The 26,907-nt window shown below is 39.1% G+C and overlaps 2 pseudogenes; one reads left to right on the plus strand and one right to left on the minus strand.

Moving 5' to 3' along the window:
- Nucleotides 1-6,224: 6,224 nt before the first annotated feature.
- On the minus strand, nucleotides 6,225-6,479 carry LOC102860763 (annotated as a pseudogene).
- Nucleotides 6,480-14,828: 8,349 nt separating this feature from the next.
- Nucleotides 14,829-15,651, plus strand: LOC102859666 (annotated as a pseudogene).
- Nucleotides 15,652-26,907: the final 11,256 nt, after the last annotated feature.

Genomic DNA, 26,907 nt, shown 5'->3' on the forward strand with positions numbered 1-26,907 from the left:
ACAGTTTAAAAGTATATATTTTAGGGCATTATGATTATCATAAGAGTCTGGAATGAGGGTTGCAGAGTGGAGTATATTCAGGGTGGGGGGGAGTTTTTATTTTATTTTTAAAGAAAAGCAAACTGGGGGTGGGGGTGGGGTGGGCGGGGAGAAATGTGCAACAGTGAATGAATGGAAATCCACAATCTCTGTAAATGTTCATTGAAATTAATACTAATAAAAAAAAATCACAGTTAAGAAGACTAACTATGGAGCACAATCTACACTATGACACATGGCCCATCATGAGTTAGAACCAACTCTGTGGTGATGACTTTAATTTGGTTTTACCTGCCTATTGGTCAGAGTTCTACAGAAAAACAGAAGAGGGAAACATGACTTTATTTTTGTTACGTGCTCTTGAGTTGGAACCAACTCATAGGTGACCCTCAAGTGTGTTTTCAGAGGCAGTAAATTGCACACACACACACACACACACACACACACACAAAAATACCCATTTTTCTCCCTTGGAGCAGCTTGTGGATTTGAACCACTTTGCCATTGGGTTGGCATTACAACTTCATACCCACAATGTCACCAGAGCTCATAAAGGTGCTTATTTGAAGGAATTGGTTCACCTGATTGTAGGGCTTGGCAAGTGGGAAATCTACAGGGTAGGAAGGCAGACTAGAAAATCAAGCAGAAGATAAGGTTGCAGTCTTGAGCAAAATGTATTCTTTTCCAGGAAACTTCATATTTTGCTCTTAAGATTTTTAGAAATTGGATCAGACCCACTCAATTTTCTGTATATACAACTGTTTAACAATGTCCACGACATACTTTGACATCAATTCCTCTATTATTGTTGTGTGCTGTGAAGTTGGAAGTGACTCATAGCTGACCCTCTAGTGGGTTTTCAGAGGCTGTAAATCACACTGGAGAAGACTGTCCATCTCTCTCCTGCAGTGCAGCTGGTGAATCCAAGCCACATGCTTTTACACGAATGGTGCAACTCCTTACCACTTAGACATCAGAGCTCCTGAAACCTAGATGAGTGTTTGATTTTCTAATTGGAAATTGCAGCCTAGCCAAATTGACACACACAATTAAATATCACCTCTTGGCTTGAGTTCAGTCTCCTTGTTAATTTTTCTCACGATCCCCTGAATTTTTCCTTCATGGCATTTGTCACATTTTGTGATTGCAGTGTAAAACTATTATATATTACTCCAGTTAGACCTTTAGTGAGATAGACTGACACAGTGACTTCAGGTTTGAACCTGGGGGAGATAATGATGGCACAGGATAGAGCAAGGTTTCCATCTTTTGTTCTTAGGTTTACTCTTAGTTGTACTCTACTTGGTGGCACATAACAACCACCAATTAGACTATAAGCTTTGATCACAACAGTATTTGCTCATTATTGAAGCTTAACATCAGCATATTATTTTTGTCGTTGTTGTTAGGTACAATCAAGTGCAACTCAGAGCAACGCTATTAACAACAAAACTGAACACAGTCCTTTCCTGTGTAACTCATCATTTCTGACACATGTGAGCCCATTGATGCAGTCACTGTGCCAATCCATCTTTTTGAGTGTCTTACCTACCCTCTGCTTTCCAAGCATGATGTCCCTCTCCAAGGAATAACATCCTAATAATATGTCCAAAGTATGTAAGATAAAAAGCTTTGTTATCTCTGTGTCCCAAGAGCACTCTGACTGCACTTTCTTTAGGACATATCTGTTTGTTCTTCTGAAGTCCATGGGATATATAGTACTCTTTCCCACACCAACGCTGAAAAGCATCAATTCTCCTCCTGTTACCCTTATTTATTTTCCAGCTTCTAGATGCATAGCCAATTAATGCAAAGACCATAGCCTAGTCAGGCATACCTTAGTCTTTACTGACATCACTGCTCTTCAGTAATTGCTCCTCAGTCAGCTCACTGTAAACTTTCCCCACGCAATATATTTTTTGGCTGCTGGTACAAAGGGTGATGATTATGGATTAAAATTTGATGAAATTGTTGACAAATTCAATCTTTCTTCTATCTATCATGATGTTTATTATTGGTCTGATGATGAGAATTTTTGTTTTCTTGATATTGAAATGTAAAGCACATTGAAGGCCAACTCTTTGATCTTCTGCAGCAAGCACTTCAAATCCTCCTCACTTTCAGTAAGTAAAGTTGTGTCATCTGCATAATTCAGGTTGTTAAGGAGTCTTCCTATAATCTTGATATTACATTTTTCTTCATAGAATCCAGCTTCTTTTTTAAAAAAATTTTTATTGATATTTTAATGAAAGTTTACCAAGAATTTGGATTCCCATTCATTCATTGTTGCAAGAGTCCAGCTTCTTGAATGATTTGTTCAGCACACAGATTGAATAGATATGGAGAAAGGATACAACTTTGATGTATACTTTCTTAATTTTGAACCATGCAATGTTCCCTTGATCTGTTCAGATGACAGCTTCTTGGTAAAAGTATAGGTTTCCTATGAGCATAATTAAGTGTTCTGAGATTCCCATTCTTCTCAATATTACTCTTAATTTGTTTTGTTCCACACAGTCGAAGTAAATAAAGCACCTTTGCAACAAAATCAATAACACATCTTTGCAAAGTCAGTAAAACACAAATAGACATTTTTCTGGTATTCTCTACTTTCTCCAGGGACATTAACAATAATATCCCCGGTGCCATAACCTCTTCTAAACCCAGCTTGAACTTCTGGTAGTTCTCTGATGTTGCACAGTTCTGGCTGTTTTGGTATATCTTCAACAATTTTTACTTACATGTGATAGTTATGCTATAGTTCCATAACTTTCACATACTGCTAGATCACCTTTCTTGGGAATTTTTCCAGTCAGTTGGCCAGGCAGCTGTCCTCCAAACTTTCTAGTGTAGAATGGTGAGCACATCCAGGGCTGCATCTCTTAGTTGAAACATGTCAATTGGTATCCTATTGATTCCTAGGGTCTTATTCCCCACCCCAATACTTTCAACATAGTTTCATCTTCTTCCTCCTTTAATGTTGGCTCTTGATCAAGTGGTTCTTCCTGAAAGATTTCAGTGTCGATCAATTATTTCTGGTACAGTTACTGTATTCCCTTCATCTTCTATTGATGCTTCCTGGATTATTCAAGATTTTGCTCTTGTATTGCAACTTGTCAGTATTGCAACTTGAGGCTTGAATTTTTTTTTTTTCCGTTCTTTCAGCTTGAGAATTGTTGAGTGAGTTCTTTCCTTTTTATTCTCCAATTTGGGCTCTCAGCACATTCCATTAAAGTATCTTGCTTTGTCTTCTCTAGCTACCTCTTTATATCTTCTGTTCAGCTCATTTGCTTGAGTGTCTCTTCCACTTGTTTTGGCTTCTTAACTATCTAGTACAATTTTCAGTTTCTTCTGATATTCATATTGTTAGAATATTGTAGAAAATTAGCAAATTGATAGTATCCAATAAACATTTGCTGAATGAATAGAGGAATGGATCATGAAAGAATAAAATCAGGTACAATACCTTCACTTAATATAGTTGGGAACAAAGGTTAAGTAATTTGTCCAAATCGATGATGCTTGTTTTATTTTACATATACAAATCCACTCAATTTGCCAGTTAATTTCCAAATATTTCTTAAACCTCTGTTCTGTGGTATTCTGAAATTTGAAAAATGCTATTGTTGTTATTTGTTGTCATGCCAGCTGTGACTCCTAATGACACTATGAACATGGATCTGCATCCGACCTTATCTATGCCATCCTCACCAGCTACAACACACTGGAGTCTACTCTTAGTCACTATGTCCATCCATCTTGTTAAGGGTCTTTCCTTCTTACACTGATCCTCTATTTTTCCAAGTATGATGGCCTTCTCCAAGGACTAGCCTCTCCTAACAACATACTCAAAGCATGCGAAATGAAGTTTTGCCATTCTTGCCTCAAAGAGCACCCTGGTTTCACTTTCACCAGGACAGACCTGTTTGTTCCCTTGACAGCTCATGAGATATTTAGTACTCCACCCCACAGCTCACAAGTAGCTCTTCTTCATTTTTCATCCATGATCATTATCCAACCTTCATACACCTGGCAAGCAATTGAGAAGACTGTGGTTTGGATCAGTCCCACTTTAATCGTTAAACTGACATCATTCATTGCTCTTTAGTGCTCTGGAAAGATGCCTGAAAGCAGATTTTCCCAATGTAACTCATTTTTTAATTTCTTGACTGCTGTAACCAAAGATGTGAATTGTGAATCCAAGTTAGATTACATTGTTGACAACTTCAATGTTTTCTCCATCTATCATGTTGTTTTCGATTGGCCTGGTGATGAGAATTTTTCCTTTCTTGATGTTGAGATGTAAAGCATACTGAAAGCTCTGATTTTCTCCAGCAATTATTTCAAGTCCTCTTCATTTTCAACAATCGGGTTGTTTGTTATCTGCAGATTAAGACAGGTTGTTAACGAGTCTTCCCCAATCCTGATGCCATATTCTTCATAAAGTCCAGCTTACCAAATTATTCAGTCAGCACACAGATTGAAGAGATATGGAGAAGTGATACAGTCATGACATATTTTTTTTTTAAAAAAACCCGTGCAATCTGAATTCCAAAATCAATCTCCATAATAGTCTATGTGTTTCCTACTGCCAAAGGGGCCCTTTAGAGTAGTGAGAGAAGATCTTCACCCTGAAACCCACAGCGTCCCTTTTCAGCAGGAAGTAGCTAAGAGAATACGCCGTCCCCTTTTCCTTATGACTCAGGGTGAAGTCTCTCTCAGGGAGGAGTGATAGGGAATGGCAAAGGATACACTGACAAAGAAGATTAATCAGAACTGGCTTTGACAAGCACTGTGGCATTTGGACAAGAACAAACTGGGAGGAGGGTAGAGAGAATAGTGCAACAATGAATGAGTGGAAGCCCAAAATCTCTGTAAATGTTTATGAAAATTAATAAAATATAATTATAGAAAAAAAAACAAAAAACAAACCCGTGCAGTGTTCCCTTGTTCAGACAACAGCTTGGTAGACTAGGTATAAGTTTTGTGTGAACACAGTTAGATGTTCTAAGATTTCCATGCTTTTCAATGTTAGCAATAATTTGTTGTGATTCACATAGTCAAATGCCTTTCCATAGACAATAAACACAGACAGATATCCTTCTAGTATTCTCTGCTTTCTGAGTAAAGTACAATCTTTTTCTAAAACATTTTCATCTTAATGGTAGTTAAACTATTCAGATAACAATAATGACTATTTATGAAATTATTTTTACTGTGTCATTTCATTCAATCCAACAACAGTACTCTGAAATAAGTCTTGTTATCTTCATTTAGCAATATGGAAAGGCAAAGTCAAAGATAACATTACTAAGTTGGAGTGAGCTTTTACTAGGTATCAGCACCGTTCGATGTTTTGCCTTCATTTTTAACTTCTTCAAGGCTTGACTAGGGAAAGGTCCACTTCCAAGCTGGTTCACGTGGCTGTTGGCAGAACTCAGGTCCTCTCTAGTTACTGACTGGAGACACTAGTTTTTTGCTGGGTGGGCTTCCATAGTTCTAGTCACAAGATAGCAGTTTGATTTCCCAGCAATAGCACTCAGAAAGCGAGAGAGAAAGATTAACGTTTCAATCTTTGGATAAACTGGTGGGATCTTATGTGGTTGTGTCACTCATGGAAGATTCTTCAACCATTTGCAATGTCATCCCACACAGGTGTTTCTCTTTCTTCATATGATGAAGATCAGAAATCTATGTTTATCATAAAAGTTAAAGAGGCCCCATTTATCCCCATTAAAATGGCAGGTTTGTAGCAATCATTTCATAAGGACTAGACAAACTGAAGATGAAAGGAAACATTCAAATGTCCATCCACATGATCTACATGTGGGTGTCAGCGCAAGGCTTTGTTGTGGGAGCAATCATTGTTGATATGGTCTATTCCATGTATCATAAATACTGGCTCAAACCAGTATTAGAAGAAGAGATACTGTTTTCGTCTTGTTAGTGTTGCTTGATTAGACCCTTCGTTTTGAGGTTACATGTTTATATTGAAAATAAATTATTTGAGTGAGATCAGATAAGAATATAATTTTTTTCCAGTTTTTTATTACATAAAAAAGTGAAAAATTAACAGTGCGATTGTCATAAAGTAAATATCATTTGTTTCTTATGTAGTTTTGTTATAGAAAGTGAAGTCCACGGTTTTGGAGCAAAAGCCATTTTAGCAGCAAAGTAGTCCATTTTCATACAGTTTCAATAACTGCAGCAATTTCCTTGAACTGTCTGTAGAAATTCTGAAACTGTGGAATTGTCATCTCGAAGGACTTCTTGACCTGGCCTGAGGGATCTGCCACCTTCAGCATCACTGCAACATAAGAGTACTTAAGAGATCTGCAGCTGTCCGAGCTCACAGCCATTCCCAGTTTCCATTGAAAATCTGTAAGCTTATTGGTGACCCCAGACTTGACATCCAGTCGTGGCTCGTCAGGGCCCTCCATGGTCAGTAACTCGGGATCAAGGGACCCGCTCGCGGGCTCCGGCCGAGCTGCCCGTCGCCAACACTTCCGCTTCCCCAAGAATATAAAATTTTTAATTTATACTCTCTTTGTTGTAGCTGACATGCTTTGTGCTCAAGCTGCTAGTGCCTGCTTCGTTAACTAGGCCATCTGGGGAAGTCAACTGGCAAATAAGAAATATGGCACTCATATTCTCTTGATAGTGATAAAATGTTCACATTCTTCAACTCTTAGGATGAAATTAGATTTTAAAAAGACAGCAGGCTAACCCCAAAGTCCTTCCAGATGCTGCAGTGTATCACATTCCTTGGGTGTCCTGTAGTGTATGCTGTGTAACTCTGTTTTTTTTTCTTGCCTTCCTTGTGGAATGGTTGAGCACCTCAATTTCTAGATCTAGTTAACTCTGAAGAGAGGCTTCCAAAAAAATAGATGGAATATAATAGCATATTGTCTCCCACAACCAAAAACATGTATATGCTTAATTAAACTAAAAAAACTAACAACAGCTGCTAAGAAGTAGTATTTCTTTTAGAATCATACTTACACACATAAGAGTCATTTGATTACAGATTCCAGTTTTGCTTTTCTTTTTTTTTTCAGTTTTGCTTTTCTATAATTGCAAAATTATATTTTTGCTGCTGTCATGTTAGAATAACTTTTAAATGTCATGTTGAACAGAAGTTGTGTATTTTAATTGCTAATCCAAAAGTAAATGAAGAGTTCCTTAAAAAATTAAATTGAAAAAAAGTTACAACAGAAGAAAAAACTTTAAAAAAGTTACAAACTTTGTCTTGGACTGAGTTCTCTAATAAAGTTCACTTTGATGATATGGATGCAATAATTGTTACAGGAATTTCCTTAGTTTATATTGTTATTGTTGTTAGGTGCTGTCAAGTACGACCCATAGCAACTCTATGAACGACAGATCTGAACTCTGTCCTGTCCTGTGCCATCTTACAAATTCTGACACATTAGAATCCATTTCAGCAATCACTGGCAATCCATTTGGTTGAGAGCCTTCCTCTCTTTCATCGACCCTTCACCTTTCCAACCATGATGTCCGTCTCCAAGGAATTTCCTCTTTTACCAACAGGCCCGCTCTCTGATGCATACATAGCAAGTAATTTCAAATACCACGGCCTGGATCAGGTACACCACAATGACTAAGGATGACAGAAGAAAAATCGATGCCTTTGAGCTGTGGTGCTGGAGAAGAGTCTTGAACATACTATGAACCACCAAGAAAACAAATAGGTCTGTCTCGGAGAGGGTGAAACCAATTTTCTCCTTGGAGCCTAGGATACTGAAGCTCCATCTCACATACTTTGGATACATGGCCAAGAGAGACTAGTCCTTGAGAAGGCCATCATGCTTGGAAGGGTGAAGGGACAGTGCAGGAGACGAAGACCCTGGAAGAGATGGATTTACACAGTAATTGAGGTGATGGAGGTAGGTGTGTCAGAGTCAGTAAGACTGGCTCAGGACAGGGCAGACTTCAAAGCTGTTGTACAAAGGGTTGCTGTGAGTCGTAGGTGACTTGATGGCACACAACTACAACAACAACCAACAGGCTTATACTATGTGAGACAAAGCTTTATCATCTTTACCTCCAAGAAGCAGTCTGGCTGCACCTTCTCCAAGACATATCTGTTTGTACTTTTGGCCATCCATGGGGTGTTAAATACTCTTCTCCTATACTACAGCTCAAAGGCATCAATTCTTCTTCTGTCATCCTTATTCACTGTCCAGCTCTCAGATGCATAGCAAGTAATTGCAAAGTCCATGGCCAGAATCAGGGGCAACTTAGTCCTCAAAATGACATCATTGCTTCTCAATAATTTAAAGAAGTTCCTGACTGCAGACTTTCTCATGCATTATGTCTCCTGTTCTCCTGACTGCTGGCATCAAGGCATTTTGCATCCAAGTAAGGTAAAGTTATTGACAGTGTCAATCTTTTCTCCATAGTATTGCCTATTGGCCTGATGGTGAGAATGTTTGTTTTCTTAATGTTGAGATGCAGTCCATATTGAAAGCTGTATTCTTTGATCTTCTACAGTAAGTGCTTTAAGTCCTACTCACTCTTGGCAAGCAAGGTTGTGCCATCTGCGTAACACACGTTTTTTATGAGTCTTCCTCCAATTCTTATGCCACATTCTTCTTCACAGAGTCCAGCTTCTTAAATAATTTTCTCAGCATACAGATTGGCTAGGTATGGAGAAAGGATACAACCCTGATGCATACTTTTCTTAATTTTAAACCGTGTAATGTTCCCTTTCTCTGGACAACAGCCTCTGGATCTAAGTATAGATTTTACATGAGCACAATTAAGTGTTCTGGGATTCCCATTCTTCTCAATGTTAGCCATAATTTGTTATGAACAACACAGTGAAATGCCTTTGCGTCAATAAAGCACAGATAGACAATCTTCTGGTACTCTTTACTTTTAGCCAGGATTCATTTTGAGATCAGCAATGATATCCTTGGTGCCACAAGTCTCTTCTAAGTTCTGCTTGAATTTCTGGCAGTTCTCTATCTGTGTACTGCTCTAGCTATTTTTTAATGATCTTCAGCATTATTTTGTTTGAAAGTACTATTAATGATATTGTTTGATAATTTTCACAATCTGTTGGATCAATTTTCTTGAGAATGGGAACAAATATGATCTTTTCCAACCGATTGGCCATGCAGCTGTCCTTCCTTCAAATTTCCTGGGATACACTGATGAGTATATCCAGGGCTCCATCTGTTAGTTGAGATATATTCATTGGCATCCTATTGATTGCTATTGATTGGCCTTACTTTTTGCCAATGCCTCCAATTGAGCTTGAATTTCTTCATTACCATCTGCTCTATACGGTACTTCCTGAAATTCTTCAGTGCCAGTAATTCTTTTTGGTACAGTGACTCTGTGGATTCCCTCAATCTTCTTTTGATGTTTCCTCAATTATTAAGATTTTTCTCATAGCATCCACCAGTATCACAAATTGAAGCTTGAATTTAATTTTAAGTTCTTTAAACTTGAGAAATGCCAAGCAAATTCTTCCCTTTTTAGTCTCCAATTCCAGCTCTTTGTACATTTTGTTGTAATACTTTGCTTTATCTTCTCTAGCTGCCCTTTGAAATCTTCTGTTCAGGTATTTTACTTTAGCATCTTTTCCCTTTGTTTTGTCTTCTCGACACTCTAGTGCAATTTTCAGAATTGCTTCTGACATCTGTTCCTTTTCCCCCCCTTCTTTCTCCTCTGCCTTTGTAATTACCTTTTGCTCTGTTCATGAACAATTTCTTTATGTCATCTCAAAACTCATCTGGGCTTCAATCTTTGGTATTCAGTACTCTTAAGAGTAGGTTTGAAAAATTGAACACCAATGATCAAAGACCAGAGGAATTTTGTACACTGGTGTGGTATGACTCAAAATGAGAAGAAACTGCTACAAGCATTAATAATCGGAATGGATCATGTACAAAGACTGAATCTAGGAAAACTGCAAGTCACCAGAAATGAAATGCAGTTCAAAAGAGATAAATGGGCCATGTAGGTTGTAGCTATGTTGAACCAAACAATTATATGATCATTATGCATAGTGACATATTAAAGAGGAATATTGTTATATTCACCAGAAAAAAAAATACTATTTCAAACTCTATCCTGAAATACAATGCTGTCTGCAACAGAATAAAATCCATATGTATACAAGGAAGATATATTAACATCCACTTCCTAAATAATATGTCTCTGGGAACTCTAAGAACTTTGATAATTTTGATGGTTGTAGAGGGGCTTCAGACCTTTTGTTTATGGGGTCGCTATGAGTTGTGCCCAACCCAAAGGCAATCAACAACAATTATTCATATATACACACCAATAACTAACGCCAAAGATGAATAAACAGAAGATGTCTGTTGTCTGGAATCTCTCCTAAATTCTGAAGAGAAATTATGTCAGTTTGAAGACTAAGCTGTAACTGATCCAAACCATAATCTTTTCAATTCTTTACTATGCACTTGAAAGTTGGACAATGAATAAGAGTGACAGAAGAATCAAAGTCTTTAAGTTCCGGAGAAGAGCACTGAATATCCCATGGACTGTCAAAAGGATAAGCAAATATGTTTTGGAAAAGGTGTACCTTGGAGTAAGGATAGCAAAACTTTGTCGCACATACTTTGGGCATATTATTAGGAGGGGCTGGTCCTTGCAAAAGGACATCATGCTTAGAAAGGTGCAGGGCCAACAAAGGAGGGCAATCTCCTCAATAAGATGCATTGACACAGTGAGTGCAGCAATGGGCTTGAGTCTGTGAAAGAGGGTCAGGATGGCACAGGAAAGGGCAAGTTTCAGATTTGTTCTTCATAGAGTCACTCCGGGTCTTAGTCAACTCAATGGTGCTTAAAAACTGCAACAGCTACAAAATGTGAAAATTTGAAATTTCACAAAAATGTGAAATTAATTGAATATGCAATCAAAATTCATTACTAATAATTGCATCTTCTTGTTAAGTGCCATTGAGTTGTAGGCGACTCATAGCGATCCTATCTGGAATGAAAAAATTAGAAACGGAGAAAGAGGACTGATGGCTGGAAAATATGGCTTATGTGATAAAAACAATGTCAGAGATTGTCTGGTAGACTTTTGTAGAGCCAACAATTTATACACTGAAAATACTCTTTCAACTATATAAACAGTGACTACACACATGTTATTGTTGTTCCGGTGTGCCATCAAGTCAGAAATGACTCATAGCTGATCTTCTAGTAGATTTTCAGGGGCAGTAAATCACATGAGAGAAGAATGTCCATCCACCTGCTGGGTAGCTGGAAGATTCAAACTGTGTGCATTTGGGATTACAGCATCTTCTTACCACTAGGCCACCAGAGCTCCACAGACTATTCATAGAAACATGTTATTGCTAGGTTCCATTGAGTCTAGTATGATATAGACTTTATCAGATGAAATACACAGGAACCAAACTGACTACATTGTGGAAAGAGACAACGGGGAAGTTTAATATCAGTCAGAACAAAGTCAGGGGCCAACTAGAACAGACCTCAATTGCTCACAGACAAATTCAAGCTGAAGCTGAGAGGGGGGGAAAAAGGAAAAAAAAATCACAAGAAACAAACACATTCCTTATTTTTGTGAATTTAGAGACCAACTCAAGAATAGATTGGAGGCTTTAAAAATGAATCAGCAAAGACCAGATTACTTGTAGGATGCATCAAAGATATGATATATGAGGAGAGGAAAAGATCATTAAATAGATAGGGGGGGAATAAAATATCCACACTAAAATGGATGTCAGAAGAAACTCTGAAACTTGCTCTAGAACATAGAAAAGCTAAAGTGAAGACAAAATATGGTCCTGGTACAGTGACAGACACATAGAATAGATCAATGGAACAGATTGAGAACCCAGAAATCAGTCCATCTACCTACGGTCAACTGATTTTTGACACGGAAACAAAATCAGTTAAGTGGGGAAACAACAGCCTTTTAACAAATGGTGTTGGCAAAATTGGAAAACCATCTATAGAAAACTCAAGCAGGACCCACACCTCACAACATACACAAAACCAAATTCAAGGTGGATTAAGGACCTATGAGTAAAAACCAAGACTATAAACTTCATCAGAGAAAAGCTAGGAAAAACTCTAGAAGCCTTAATCCACAGCATGAACAGTCTTTCAAGCATAATGAAAAACCTACAATGAGGAGAGAACAAAATAGATGAAAAGGACCTTCTAAGATTAAATCCCTATACACATCAGAAAACTTTTCCAATCGGATAAAAAGGAAAGCCAGACTGGGAAAAAATATTTGGCAATGACATATCTGATTGTTGTTGTTGTTGTTGTGTGTGCCATCGAATCATTTGTGACTCTGATAAGGGACTCATATCTAAAATTTATAGAATACTGTAGCACCTAATAAGAAAAGATAACAACCAAATTGCAAAATGGGCACAGACTATGAATAGACACCTTCACCAAAGACAACCTTGAGATGACAAACACATGAAGAAATGTTCAGAATCCCTAGCTATCAGAGAGATGCAAATCAAAACAATTATGAGATATCATCTCACTCTAATATCAATAGCAAAGTTCAACAGAGCAACAAACAACAAATGCTGGCGAGGTTGTGCAGAGATTGAAACCTTTATTCACTACTGGTAGGGGTGTAATGGTGCAACCACTATAGAAGGTGATTTGGTGCTTTCTCAAAAAATTGGAAATAGAAATACCACTTGACCCAGAAACTCCACTACTGGGAACATATCCTGAAGAAAACCAGAGCCGTGACTCAAACAGACGTATGCACACCCATGTTTATTGCTGCATTATTCACAATAGCAAAGAGCTGGGAGTAACTCAAGTGCTCATTAACAAACGAATGGTTAGAAAAAGTATAGTATATTCCTACAATGGAATACTACACAGCTCTGAAAAAACTGTGAACTCATAAACCATAAACCATTACACAACATGGATTATCCTGGAGGACATCATGCTGAGTGAAATAGCTTAGTAACAAAAGGACAAATACTGGATAACAGCACTGTTATAAAGCAGACTGACATGAGAGGTTGGAGGGAATAGAGGAAAAGAGTGGATAGATAATGAACACTGCATTGGAACAGATTAGGGAAAGAAGTGTCTTAAAAGGAATATAGGGTTAGGCATCATATGTATGATAGTCCAGAATAAGAGGTGCATTGAAAAATGGACTGGGGATGGGCGAAGGAGGAAAATCTGCAACAATGAGTGAATGAAAATCCAACTTTTCTGTAAACTTTTGTTAAAATCACAATTAAAAAAAAATAAGATTAAAAATAAATAAAGTGAACAGACAAAATTCAGCCGATGATGTGGGATGAGTCCAAGACAAAAGACCTCTTGTAAGTGTCAAAGAGCCAAGATTTCACTTTGAGGACAAAGGTGCATCATCCAACTTAGGCTATGAAAGACCTATTTTGATGTCTTTGATTTACCTTGTTGACAAAGAATACTGACTACCATAGGCTACCAGAAGAGCAAACAAATCTGTTTGGAAGAAGTGAAGCCAGAATGCATCTTAGAAGAATGGCAAGAGCTAGTCTCACCTATTGTGTGCTTGGGGTCAGTGCTTGAAGAATGACTTTATGCTTGGTAAAGTAGACAGTGAAAAAGATGAAAACCCTCAACAAGATCACTGAAACAATAGGAGCAAAAATGGGCTCAAACATAGCAGCAATTGTGAGGATGGCACAGGAATGACCAGGTAGTATTGTGTTTTGGTGCACATAGGGTTCCAAGGTGTGGGAACTGAGGGTACATAACAATAGGGATAAATACATGGGTGTGTCTATTTTGTGTTAATTCACTGAGCTGTAATACTTAGGAGTTAGGTTTTTTTCACATATGTTACTTCAACTTAAATATACATATGTATACTTTGTGTACATACATATATATACACACACAGAGATATGGAGAGCACTCTAGTTGCCTAGTAGTTAAGGACTTGTGCTGCTAGCCCTAAGGCGCATAGTTTGGATCCACCAGCAGCAATATGGGAGAAAGGTGGGCAATATTTTCCTATGTGATTTACAACCTTTGAAAAGTCTGACTTGATAGTACATAACAACAACCTTTGGATATGTTGCAATGAAGAACCTGTCCTTGGAGAAGGACGTCATGCTTGGGAGAGTGGAGAGACAGTGCAGGAGAGGAAAACCTTTTATGAGGTGGATTGACTCAGTGACTGGGGTAATTGGGGTGGTGTGTCAGAGACAGTGAGATTGGCACAGGATAGAGCCAGGTTTAGGGCTGTTGTACATAGGGTCACTATGGTTGCAGGTGACGCAACAGCCCATAACAACAACAACACATACACACATATACATTGGTTGTTCTGTTATTCATAGGAAATCAAAAGATGTGTTGCATTGGGAAAATCTACTGCCAAAGACCTCTCCAAAGTGCTAAAGAGCAATGATGTCAGTTTAAAAACTAAAGTGAGCCCAATCCAAGCTATAATCTTTTCAATTGCTTCCTATCATCAAAAGTTGAAAAATGACTAAGTATTACAGGAGAAGAATCAATGTCTTTGGATTGCGTTATTGGAGAAGAGTAATGAATAAATATTTTGTTCTTTTGTCATAGACTGACAAAAGAACAAACAAATTTTGGAGAAAGTGCAACCAGGGTGTGCCCTAAAAGCAAGGATGGTAAAATTTCATCTCACAAATTTGGGATAGCAGGAGTCAGTCTTTGGCAACAGACATCAGGCTGGGAAAGGTGAAGCATCAGAGAAAGAGAAGAAAACCCTCATTAAGATGAACTGATGCTTTTTGCCTTCTGGGCACCACCTTGGCAGTCGGCAAGAACAAGTGCCTTACTAAAGGTGGCAAAAAAGAAGACATGAAGAAAGTAGTTGATCCAATTTCTAAGAAAGATTGGTATGGTGTAGAGGCTCCAGCTATGTTCAATATAAGAAACATTGGGAAAACATTAGTTCATAAGGACTCAAAGAACCAAAATTGCATCTGATGGACTCAAGGGTCGTGTTTTTGAAATGAGCCTTGCTGATTTGCAAAATGATGAGGTTGCATTTAGAAAATTCAAGCTAATTACTTAAGATATTCAAGGCAAAACCTGCCTCACCAACTTCCATGGCATGGATCTTGTGACAAAATGTGCTCCATGGTCAAAAAATGGCAGACCATGATTGAAACTCATGTTGATGTCAAGTGTACCAATGGTTATTTGCTTCGTCTGTTTTGTGTTGGTTTAAAAAAAAAAAACAAACGCAACACACCACAACAATCATATTTATAAGACATCTTATGCTCAGCACCAACAGGTCCACCAAATCCGGAAGAAAATGATGGAAATTATGACCCAATAGGTGCAGACAAATGACTTAAAAGAGGTGGCCAATAGATTGATTCCAGACAGCATTGGGAAAGATATAGAAAAGACTTTCCAGTCTATTTATTCTCTCCATAATGTATTTGTCAGAAAAGTAAAAATGCTGAAGAAGCCCAAGTTTGAATTGGGCAAACTCATGGAGCTTCTTGGTGAAGGTGGAAGCTCTGGAAAAGCTACTGGAGATGATACGGGTGCTGAAGTTGAACAAGCGGATAGCTATGAACCACCAGTTCAAGAATCTGCTTAAAATTCAGACTTCTAATAGTGACAAATAAAAATTATTATTTGGGGGGAAAAAAGATGAATTGACGTAGTGACTATAACAATGACCTCGAGCATGTGTGAGACCTTGAGGATGGTGCAGCTAGGGCAGGGATCATACCTGTTTAGTTGATTGGCCCTGCTCAGGGGGATGGCAAGCTCAATTGACCAAGATTACATACCCTAAATAATCACCAGCACCATGGCTAAGGGAATATCTTGACTCATTTTGTTTTTCAACAGCTGTACTTTTGGTCTTTTGGGAGAGAAATTCTTCATTATGCAAGATATTTCCACAGCATTTCTAGTCCCTCAGGCTTGAAATGCCTTTGACACTGACCACAAAAGACAGATTTCTCAATGCCTCCTTAGGACATTCATCTTTGTTTTAAAACAATCAGTTTAGACTAATCGTGACCAACTGTTTGTTGTTGTTATGTGCCATCATGTTGACTATGACTCATAGTGACCTTATGCACAACTCTGAATCCTGTCCTATCCTGTGCCAATTTCACTGACGCCAGTACATCTACCCTCCAATTACTCCAGTTACTGTGTCAATCTCTCTCATCCCGGTTCTTTCTTTCCTCCACTCTTTCAAGTATTATGTTTTTCTCCAAGGACCTGAGCTTCAAAATCCTTGCCTTCCAGGAACATTCTGATTTCAACCTCTTCAGAGTCTACCTATTTGTTTTCTTGGCAGTCATAGCATATTTAATTCTCTTCTTCAGCATCACAGCTCAAAGACATCAATTCTTCTTATGCTATCCTTAGTCATTGCCCAGCTCTAAGATACATAGAAAGCAATTGAGAAGTCTATGGCCTAGATCAACTGCTTTGCTAGCCTCAATTCCACAAAATTACTTCATGATAAGGAAGACGGAGTGGTTGTGAAATTGCTGGGTGACTGAACAACACAGTGCTGAGTGGTTAACAGACAGCTAACTTAAAGGTTGGAGGTTCACATCCCATGCAAAAGCACTTCAGAAGAAAGGCTTCGTAGTCTACTTCCCCACAAACCAATCTCTATAATTCCTACAAGCATAGTTCTACTCTTGACACATTGGGACTGGCCATGAGTCAAATCTACTCGACAACTGATTTGGTTTGAAATGACTGTGAGTATAAATCCCCAAAGTCCACCCTACACTTTTGAAAAGGAATTGGATTTTCTGTAAGTTTTGTTCAATTCAAAGATTTTCAAATTGGGAAATGTCTAAAATGAAAGTTCAAAATGGCATTGCAAAGGAGGAACATAGGAACTTTCTGTGCTGATTTTGCAGAACTCTGTATGGAGTTGGGAAAGAGTATGGAGGTACATCTCATTTTATTTATATTCAACATGGTCCAGATAGATCTTCCACCAAGAATTTTTATTAGTTGGGGTACACAATCTTAGCCTCCATTTTCTGCCATTCCAGAGGTAGTTCCAGATAGTTCTAGGTAGATCACCTTAGAATGTTCCAAAACAAGTTATATTGACCAAGAGTCTAGTCATGGGTCATATACTATAAAATCCAGAAGCAAACACCTAAGATAAAATGGAATACAGTTCAGACTATGTCAGCCACTTTAGCTACAGCAAGGGCTCCACGTTAAAAGTCCTTTGACAACACCTATGAAAAACTGGTACAAAAAGAATATCAGTCAGCACCTTCTGCCAGTATCCAAGATGCCTAACTACTTTAGGGGGAAAGGTGAATCTTCCAAGGGAAGTAATGGGTGTGGTAAGAGAATTTAATTGCTTTGAATGTGAGAAGTTATTATTGTTGTTAGCTGCCATCAAGTCAAACATGACCCCTAGCAACCCTATGAACAACAGATTTGAACCCTATCCTATCTCCTTCCCCACCCCCCATTTCTTGTCATTCCACCTGCGAGAAGCAGATAGATAGAAAAGAATTGGTGACCTGGTTAAGACTTTATTTTATAAATTAGTCTAATATGTTTAATGTACATTAATGTCCTTATGTCCACAACAATATGAAAGTAATTTTGGTACATATTTTTTATGAAAACATAAAGTCCTGAAAATTGATTTAAATAACAAAAAAACATGGAATAGCTTAGTCAACTGTAGCGTCTTTCTTTTTTAATTAAGATTTTAATAAAAGTTTATAAAGAACTTGGCTTTCCATTCATTCATTGTTGCACATTTTCCTCCCTGTCCCTCTCCCCCCTGCAAGTTGGCTTTTTTTTTTTTTAAAAAAGTTCTTCTGTTGTTATACAGTCTCCCCTGCCCAGACCACTTTACTATGCAGCTCTTATTCTGGGCTCTTGTCATGCCAATAATATCTAATAATTCATATATTCCTTTTATACAGTTCATATATTCATATATTCCTTTTATACAGTTCTCTCCTTCATCCGTTTCAATGTCGTGTATATTATTTATCCTCTCTTTTCTTAGTTTCCCCAACCCCCATGTCAGTCCTGTTTTATAACAGTGGTATTATGCAGTATTTGTCTTTGTCTTTTTTTTTATGATAATAAAAATTTGTATTTAGAATTAGCCAGCTGGACTCAGTTTAGATGATCCCAATTTTGTTGGTAACATCCAAAACAACAGTCAGGAGCCAGTCTAACATAGGCCTTCTTCTCTCCATCAGGCCTAATCAAAGTGCTGACTTTAGCCACATCAATGTCATAGAGCTTCTCTACAGCTTGTTTAATTTGGTGTTTGTTGGCCTTGACATTCACAATGAACACAAGTGTGTTGTTATCTTCTATCTTCTTCATAGCTGACTCAGTGGTCACGGGAAATTTGATGATGGCATAGTGGTCAAGCTTGTTTCTCCTGGGGGCACTCTTCCGGGGGTATTTGGGCTGCCTTCGGAGTCTCAGAGCCTTAGGCTGCCAGAAGGTGGGTGACATGCGGATCTTCTTTTTTCTTTTTGCCTCTGGATGCCCTTCAGGATGCCTTCTTGGCCTTTAATGCCTTTTCTTTGGCTTCAGTTTTGGGAGGGGCAGGGGCTTCCTTCTTCGCTTTCGGCGCCATCTTCATAGAAAGGTGCAGTATTTGTCTTTTTGTGACTGAGATATTTTAGTCAGCATAATATCCTCCATGGTTACCCATTTTGTTTAATATTTCATGAGTTCTTTGTTTCTCAATGCTGCATAATATTCCATTCATTGTGTGACTATACCACAGCTTCTCTATCCATTCGTTTATTGATGGGTGCTTGGGTTGTTTCCAACTCTTTGCTATTGTGAACAAAGCAGTAATAAACATGAGTGTGCATGACTGTAGTATATTTCTATAGCTGTTGTTAGGTACCATTGAATTGAAACCAACTCATAGCTGGCCCTCCAGCGTGTTTTTAAAAGCTATATATCACAGCTCTCTGCTCCTCTACAATCCAGATTACCCTCTCTTCTTGTGCAGCCTCAGTTGCATCCCTGAGACACGATGGTGGAAGAATACATTTGGCTGTATTGGGTGCTTGATCATCAGGGCTGCTTTTTTTTTTCTCTATAATTATATTTTATTAATTTTCATAAACATTTACAGAGATTTTGGGTTTCCATTCATTCATTGTTGCACTATTCTCTCTACCCTCCTCCCAGTTTGTTCTTGTCCAAATGCCACAGTGCTTGTCAAAGCCAGTTCTGATTAATCTTCTTTGTCAGTGTGTCCTTTGCCATTCCCTATCACTCCTCCCTGAGAGAGACTTCACCCTGAGTCATAAGGAAAAGGGGATGGCATATTCTCTTAGCTACTTCCTGCTGAAAAGGGACGCTGTAGGTTTCAGGGTGAAGATCTTCTCTCACTACTCTAAAGGGCCCCTTTGGCAGTAGGAAACACATAGACTATTATGGAGATTGATTTTGGAATTTAGATGCACTCTTATTGATTGTGCTTGGCCGTACATGTTCATATCCTTGAAGATGTATCATGGGGGTGTTGCAACCTAGAAGACACAAATTTGACTAACAAGTTATAAGTACATGAGTCAAAAATTATGGAAAAGTAAAAGAAAAGATTCTTTCATTGTTTTACAAACCCTCCCTCAGGTCCCCTCCACCATGTAGCCCTCGCTCTAGACTCCTGTGATGACAGAAATACCTAGTTATATATCTCTTTTAAACGGTTCTCTCCCTCCTCTGTTTCAGTGCAGTATACATTACTGAACCCATCTTACTCAGTCTCTCCCCAACCCCAAGGACAGTCCCATTCTACAACAGTGGCATCATGTAATATTTGTCCTTTTGTGGCTGGGATATTTCACTCAGCATAATGTTCTCCAGAGTCAACCATTTTGAATAATATTGCATGAGTTCCTTGTTTTTTAATGCAGCATAGTATTCCATTGTGCGAATATACCACAGCTTCTCTAGCCATTCATTTGTTGATGGGCACTTAGGTTGTTTCCAACTCCTTGCTATTGTGAACAAAGCTGCAATAAACATGGGTGTGCATACATCTGCTTGGATGTCAGCTATGGTCTCTTCAGGGTATATTCCCAGTGGTGGAATTGCTGGGTCAAATGGTATCTCTATTTGCAACTTTTTGAGAAAGCGCCATACTGCTTTCCACAGGGGCTGCAATCAGGGCTGCTTTTAACTCTAACAAAGTGAATGTTGTTGCCATCAATGACCCCTTCATTGACCTCAACTACATGGCCTATATGTTCCAATATGATTCCATCCATGGCATGTTCAATGGAATGGAAAGCTGGTCATCAATGGGAAAGCCATCACTATCTTCCAGTAGCGAGATCCCGTCAATATCAAGTGGGGTAATGCTGGTGCTGAGTATGTTGTGGAGTCCACTGGTATCTTCACAACCTTGGGGAAGACTAGGACTCACTTAAAGGGTGGTGCCAAACAGGTAATCATCTCTGCTCCTTCTGCCAGTGCTCCCGTGTTTATGATGAGCATGAACCATGAAAAGTATGACAACTCTCTCAAGATTGTCAGTAATGCCTCCTGCACCACCAACTGCTTGGTTGCCCTGGCCAAAGTCATCCATGACAACTTCGGCATTGTAGAGGGACTCATGACCACAGTCCATGTCATCACTGCCACCCAGAAGACTGTGGATGGCCCCTCTGGAAAGCTGTGGTGTGATGGCCGTGGAGCTGCCCAGAACATCATCCCTGGGTCTACTGGCACTGCCAAGGCCATGGGCAAGGTCATCCCTGAACTGAATGGTTTTCCGTGTTCCGACCCCCGGTGTGTCAGTTGCAGACCTGACCTGCTGTCTGGAGAAAGCTGCCAAATATGAAGACATCAAGAAAGTAGTACAGCAGGCATCAGAAGGGTCCCTCAAGGACATCCTGGCATACACTGAAGACCAGGTTGTCTCCTGTGACTTTAATAGTGACACCTACTCTTCCACCTTTGGTGCTGGGACTGGCGTTGCCCTGAACGACCACTTTGTCAAACTCATTTCCTGGTATGACAATGAATTTGGCTACAACAACTGGGTAGTTGACCTGATGGTTCACATGGCCTCCAAAGAATAAGAGCCCCTTTAAACACCAGCCCCAGCAATAGCACTAGAAGAGAGAAAGAGACCCTCAGCTACTGGGGAGTCCTTGCCCCAACTCGATCCTCCCACACACTGAGAATCTCACATCCTTGACACAGTTTTCATCCAATCCCCATGAGAAAGGGGAGGGACTTGGAAAGCCCATCTTGTCATGTACATCAGTAAAGCACACTGTACTCAGAAAAAAAAAAAGCAAAGAGGAAAAAAGGTATATATCACATGGCAGGAGATAAATCATCTTCCTCTCGCAGAGCAGCCTGTGGATTAGAGCCATGTGCCTTTCGGTTGGCAGCATAATTCCTGATCACTAAGCCACCAGAGCTCATTCAAATAGTAGGCTAAGGTGATTTAGGATGAAGTTTTGTCAATGTGGTTATGAGATGCTTTCAAGATAATTTGACCTGTGCTGACCCCATACCAATAGTATAACTGCTTATAAGGTGTTTTCATTATAAGAATAGGTCTCCAGGTCTTTCTTCATCTACTAAGCAACTGGGTGGGTCCAAACAACCAACCTTTCAGTTAGAAGCCAACGGTTTAACTGGAGTCATGAGGAGTAGGTATGATACCATAAAGGCTGCACAGCAGCATTCAAGCTTTTATGGCAACCGTGTGAAATGCAAATTCATCTGACCAAGGACTAAAAGGTGTTTTAATTTGTGGTACTAGAGAAGTCTTAAACTTTTACTATGGACCTCCAAGAAAATAAATAGGTCTGTCTTGGAGAGGGTGAAACCAAGTTTCTCCTTGAAGGGTAGGATTGTCAAGCTCCATCTCACATACTTTGGGCATGTGGCCATGAGAGGCCAGTCTTAGAGAAGGACATCATGCTTGGAAGGGTGAAAGGGCAGTACAGGAGAGCATGAGATGGATTGATATAGCAACTATGGCAATGAGGTAGATGTATCAGAGTCAGTGAGACATCTCAGAAAAGGGCAGCCTTCAGAGCTATTGTACATATAGGGTTGCTCTGAGTAGCAGGTGACTCGATGATACATAACAACAACAACAAGAAGATAGGATTGGGTTTTTTCCTTTCCTCAAAGCTATTGCTAATTTTTTTGCATGATCTTTTTATAAATGGTAAACCATAAAAGAAAGGGAAGGCCTTCTTTCTTTTGAAAAATTCCATTTTCCCCAGAAATGTAGTCTTAAGTTGTTAAATGTAGTGTAGTTGTAAGCTTCTGACAAGGCTCTTTCTAGTGGAACAGGCCACCTGAAGGGTCATGCCAGGGAATTCTGGCTTCTACTTCAAGTCTTGTTGACAGACTGACGATGGGCCTCATGCTTGGCCTTGCAGCTTTTCCTGTTCTTGAAGCCAGGATCTGTTTCACTTGCTGCTTCCATCTAGTGCTGTTGGTGTTGTGTGCCGGTGAGTCAGCACCGACCCACAGCTGACCCTCCACCAAGTTTTCAGAGCCAGTTAATCACAGGGGAAGAGACTGCTCATCCTTTTCCTCGGAGCAGCTGATGGATTCGAACTGCATATTTTAAAGATTCATGAGGTACATTAATTCCAAGGAAGTTCCTTAGCCATTTCAGGTGAGGCTGGCTCAGGATAGGGCAAGGTTCAGAGCAGTTGTTCATAGGGTCACCATGAGTTATAGTCAATTCAATGGGACATAACAATAACAACAACATATATAGAAATATATCATGCTTCTTTGAATAGGAAACAGATCTGAAGTCTTTCATAACTTCTCTCTCTGCTTTGGGATTCACACTTCAAGAAATAGAATTTAATTGTTAATCAAATGGCTGGCATTTTTAACCCACTAGGGATCCAGGCCATAGTCTTCGCAATTTCTTGCTATACATGAGAAAGCTGGACAATGACTAGGGATGATAGAAGGAGAATTGATGCCTTTGAGCTGTGATGCTGGAGACAGTGTTGAATATACCATGGGCTGCCAGGAAAACAAATAGGTTTTTCCTGGAGAGGGTAAAGCCAGGCTGCTCCTTGGAGGCAAGGATTTTGAAGCTCTGTCTGACATACTCTGGGCATGTTGCAAGGAGGTCCTTGGAGAAGGACATCATGCTTGGAAGGGTGGAGGGACAATGCAGGAGAGGAAGACCCTCAATGAAATAGATTGATTCAGTGACTGAGATAATGGGAGGTAGATGTGTCAGAGACAGTAAGATTGGCTTGGGATAGGCAGGGTTCAGGGCTGATGGACACAGGGTTGCTGTAAGTTGCAAGCAACTCAATGGCATATAACAACAGAGATACTAAGGAAGAAAGACTCGGTGATCTGCAGTTGCTTGGGGGAAGACTGAGAAAGATGGGCTAAATAATGTATACTGCATTGAAACAGATGAGGGAGAAAACTGTTTAAAAGGGATATATGATTAGGTATTATTGTAATGACAGGAATTCAGAATGAAGGTATCATAGTGGAGTGGACTTGGGGGAATGGATTGAATAACAATGAAAAAATTATTATTATTATTATTATTATTATTTACTTTTCGAAGGGCGAATGGCGGGGAGGGGTGGGCAGGGAGAAAAGTGCAACAATGAATAAATGGAAATCCAAAGTCACTGTAAACTTTCATTAAAATACATTTAAAATATAAAAAAAAAATACACCTAGAAAACCGTATGTATGGGGCAGTTCTGCACTTGGGGCATCTGTGAACTGAAATCCACTCAGCAGCATCCTTTTTTTTTTTAACTTACTATGAGTTGCTAAGGGTTGCAAACGACTGGATGGCACATAAATACAACAACTATGATTAGAATAAAAACTCATGTGTTTTTGTCAGGTAGGGGAAGTTAGATTTGTGTTTTACACAAACCCAGCATTTCATGAGCATGTATAGGTATGTATCTGTAGGGGGCATGGGGGTGGCGGTGTGTGTGTGTGTGTGTGTGTGTGTGTGTGTGTGTGTGTGTGTGTGTGAAAAGCTACAGATATACAGATATACCCACTCTATAACAAGCCATATGGGGCTACATACAGTCACAGGGCTTGGATCCAGCAAACAATTGGTGAGATTACTTCACTGGTTTAGAAGTTTAAAAACCCATGATTTTAGGGATAACTTAATCAATTGGCAAAATACTGTTCATAGAGATGCTGCTCTACATCTTAGATTGGTGAGTAGCATTGAGGTCTTAAAAGTTTACAAATGCCCATTCAAGATACAATTATTGGTCTGTACGTACATGGAGTAAAAGAGAAGGTAATTAAAAAAAAAAGTCATCCAAGGTTCAAAGAAGAAATTAGTCATGGGACTAACAGCCCACATGAACCACAGTCTTATCTAACCTGAGACCAAGAAGAATTAAATTGTGCCTGGCTTCCACTATCTATCATTCTATCCAGAGGTATAATAGAAGGACCTAGCTAGAAGGGAAGAAAAATATTGAACAACACTTCAATTCATAGGAAAAGGCCAGACTTACTGGACCAATAGAGACTAAAGAACTTCTGCCACTAATGTCCTAAGAAACTCGTTGAACTTGAGTTTGAAGCTATTTCTGTGGGTCACCTTTCAGCCAAATGATAGATTGGTTTGTAGAATAAATAATGCTGATGTTGAATCATGTGTTACCTTAAACAATGAACTCCATGAGACCAAACAGACAACATTTACCCAAAAGCAAAGAAGGCAGAAGAAGGGAAGGGAAACTAGATCAACAGAACAGAGCAAACAGAATGCAAATAAGAATACTGACAGGTTGTAAAAATCAGAGCCAACAGCACAATGCAATGTGTATAACAGTTATTAAAGGGGAGGCCTCTTTCCCTGTTTCCTTTCAAAGAGAGAGGTCTGTCCCTTTAGGGATATAGCTTTGTAATAAACCTACCCTTACTATTTTACCCTCAAAAAATTATTAAAGGGGAACCTAATTTCTTGTGAAACTTTGACCAAAAACACAGTAACATATTATTTAAAAACAAACAAAAAAATGTTTCAGTCATCTATACATTGCAATTGTTCCTCCTCCCAGGCCCTCTAGCTTCCCTCTCCATCAATACCCACCTAAGGAGACTAGAATAAACAAGGACTTCTTGTCCCCAGTCAGGCCCACTTCCTGTTTTCTTTTCAAGCTCCCTTGCAGTCTTCTTTTACATGATAAAGATGGTAGTCATTTCTGTGCTATCAATTTCTGATAAGCTTATATTTCCTTTTCTGCCATCCTGTATTTCAGTCATTTACACTGCACAGCTCTTGTCCAGAAATGGTGACGGTGTCCAACTGAAATCATATATTCAGACAGCTGATTACAACAAGAGAGACTGACCTTGGGCTTTGTTACTGTGTGGTAATCCAAACCATCTGCACTCTCCAACAATTAAAACCTTCAGATCTCTCAGGCGTTTCCTTCCTCTGATTATAACTTATGGGTTGCAGTTGGATAGAGCAGGCTCTGGTGCCAGCTCGACTTCTGCAGGCAATTCTAAACAGAGAAATCCCCATGTTAGTTAACAGCCTTTTTCTCTGCTGAAAGGTAGGTACTTAACATCTAACAAATCTCGAGCAATTAATTTTAATGATTTCCCTTTTTGTTCAGAATGAAAAAAAGTCTTTTGCTTATAGAGTCAGGCAAAATTATGAGGCCAAGTTTGTCCTAGAGATCACATATTCATTGTTTTGTATACTTCTCCTTTTGAATTTGTTGTATATGTCATTTTTATGTGTCATTGTGTCAGAACAAACTCATAGCTCACTCATCTTACCCACTAGGCCACCGGACCTCCCTTTTTATTGTCCATAAGCCTTAGTACAGGGAGCTCCAGCACGTTCAACCCAAAGGCACATGATTCAAATCCACCAGTTTCTCTGAGGGGAAAAGCTGAGTAATCTCCTCTCATGCCATTTACTTCCTCTGAAAACCTACTGGAGAGTTAGCTACGAGTCAATTTCAACTCAAAGCACATAACAATAACAATCCTTGGTAAAGTAGATGATCTGTGAAAAATAAGATCTTCAACAGGATGAACTGACATAGTGACTGCAACCATGGACTCAAAACACCGCAATGGCTTGTGAGGAGGGTGTAGCATCAGGCAGTATTTTGTTCTGTTGTACATAGTATCACTGTGAATTGGAACCAGCTCATGACACTTAAAAACAACAAAAAAATGCATGCAATAAATATATTCACACTGAAGTGCCAATGAAGGACAAATTTTTACCCTTTAAGGTGAAAATAAGGAACTGTAGGAAATAGCCTTTCTAGCAAATTGACTGCAAATACGAAGAGAAAAACCCCTCCTGGAAGGAGTGGCTGACTGGCTGGAAGTTTCTTAAAGCAGGATTAGGCAAAATTTTGATCTGTTGTAACAGGGTCACTACGTGTCAGAATTGACTTGACAGCACCTACCAACAACAATAACAAACCCCCTGTAATAATATTCTCCTGGAGCTCTCAGAAAAAGCAACCATATCCCCCAGTATGGATGCTGTCACCCCATCCTAAGGATGCAAATGGGAAAACCCAAGACAATAAAAATATCCTTCCTTCACTGGGCTGAGGAGAGAACTTTGGGGATGCAGCACTTTCTTTTAAACTTAGAGATTTGACAGACCAGCTCCTATAAAATCTGCCTACAAAATTTAGAATTTGTTGTTTCACTAATCCTTTTTAGAAGCTTACAAAATAAAAGTTTTTCTTCTTTTAAAAAAAAAACAAACCAAAGCCAAACCTTTGGGAGGTGATAATTGAAAATCACCCTTAACTCACTCTCCAGATAAGACTAACTAAGTACAGACAAGTGGTTTCAGATTCATAGAGAC

This window comes from Elephantulus edwardii, unplaced genomic scaffold (assembly GCF_000299155.1).
Source record: "Elephantulus edwardii isolate Elephantulus edwardi_28Jun2011 unplaced genomic scaffold, EleEdw1.0 scaffold00047, whole genome shotgun sequence".
Lineage (NCBI taxonomy): Eukaryota > Metazoa > Chordata > Mammalia > Macroscelidea > Macroscelididae > Elephantulus > Elephantulus edwardii.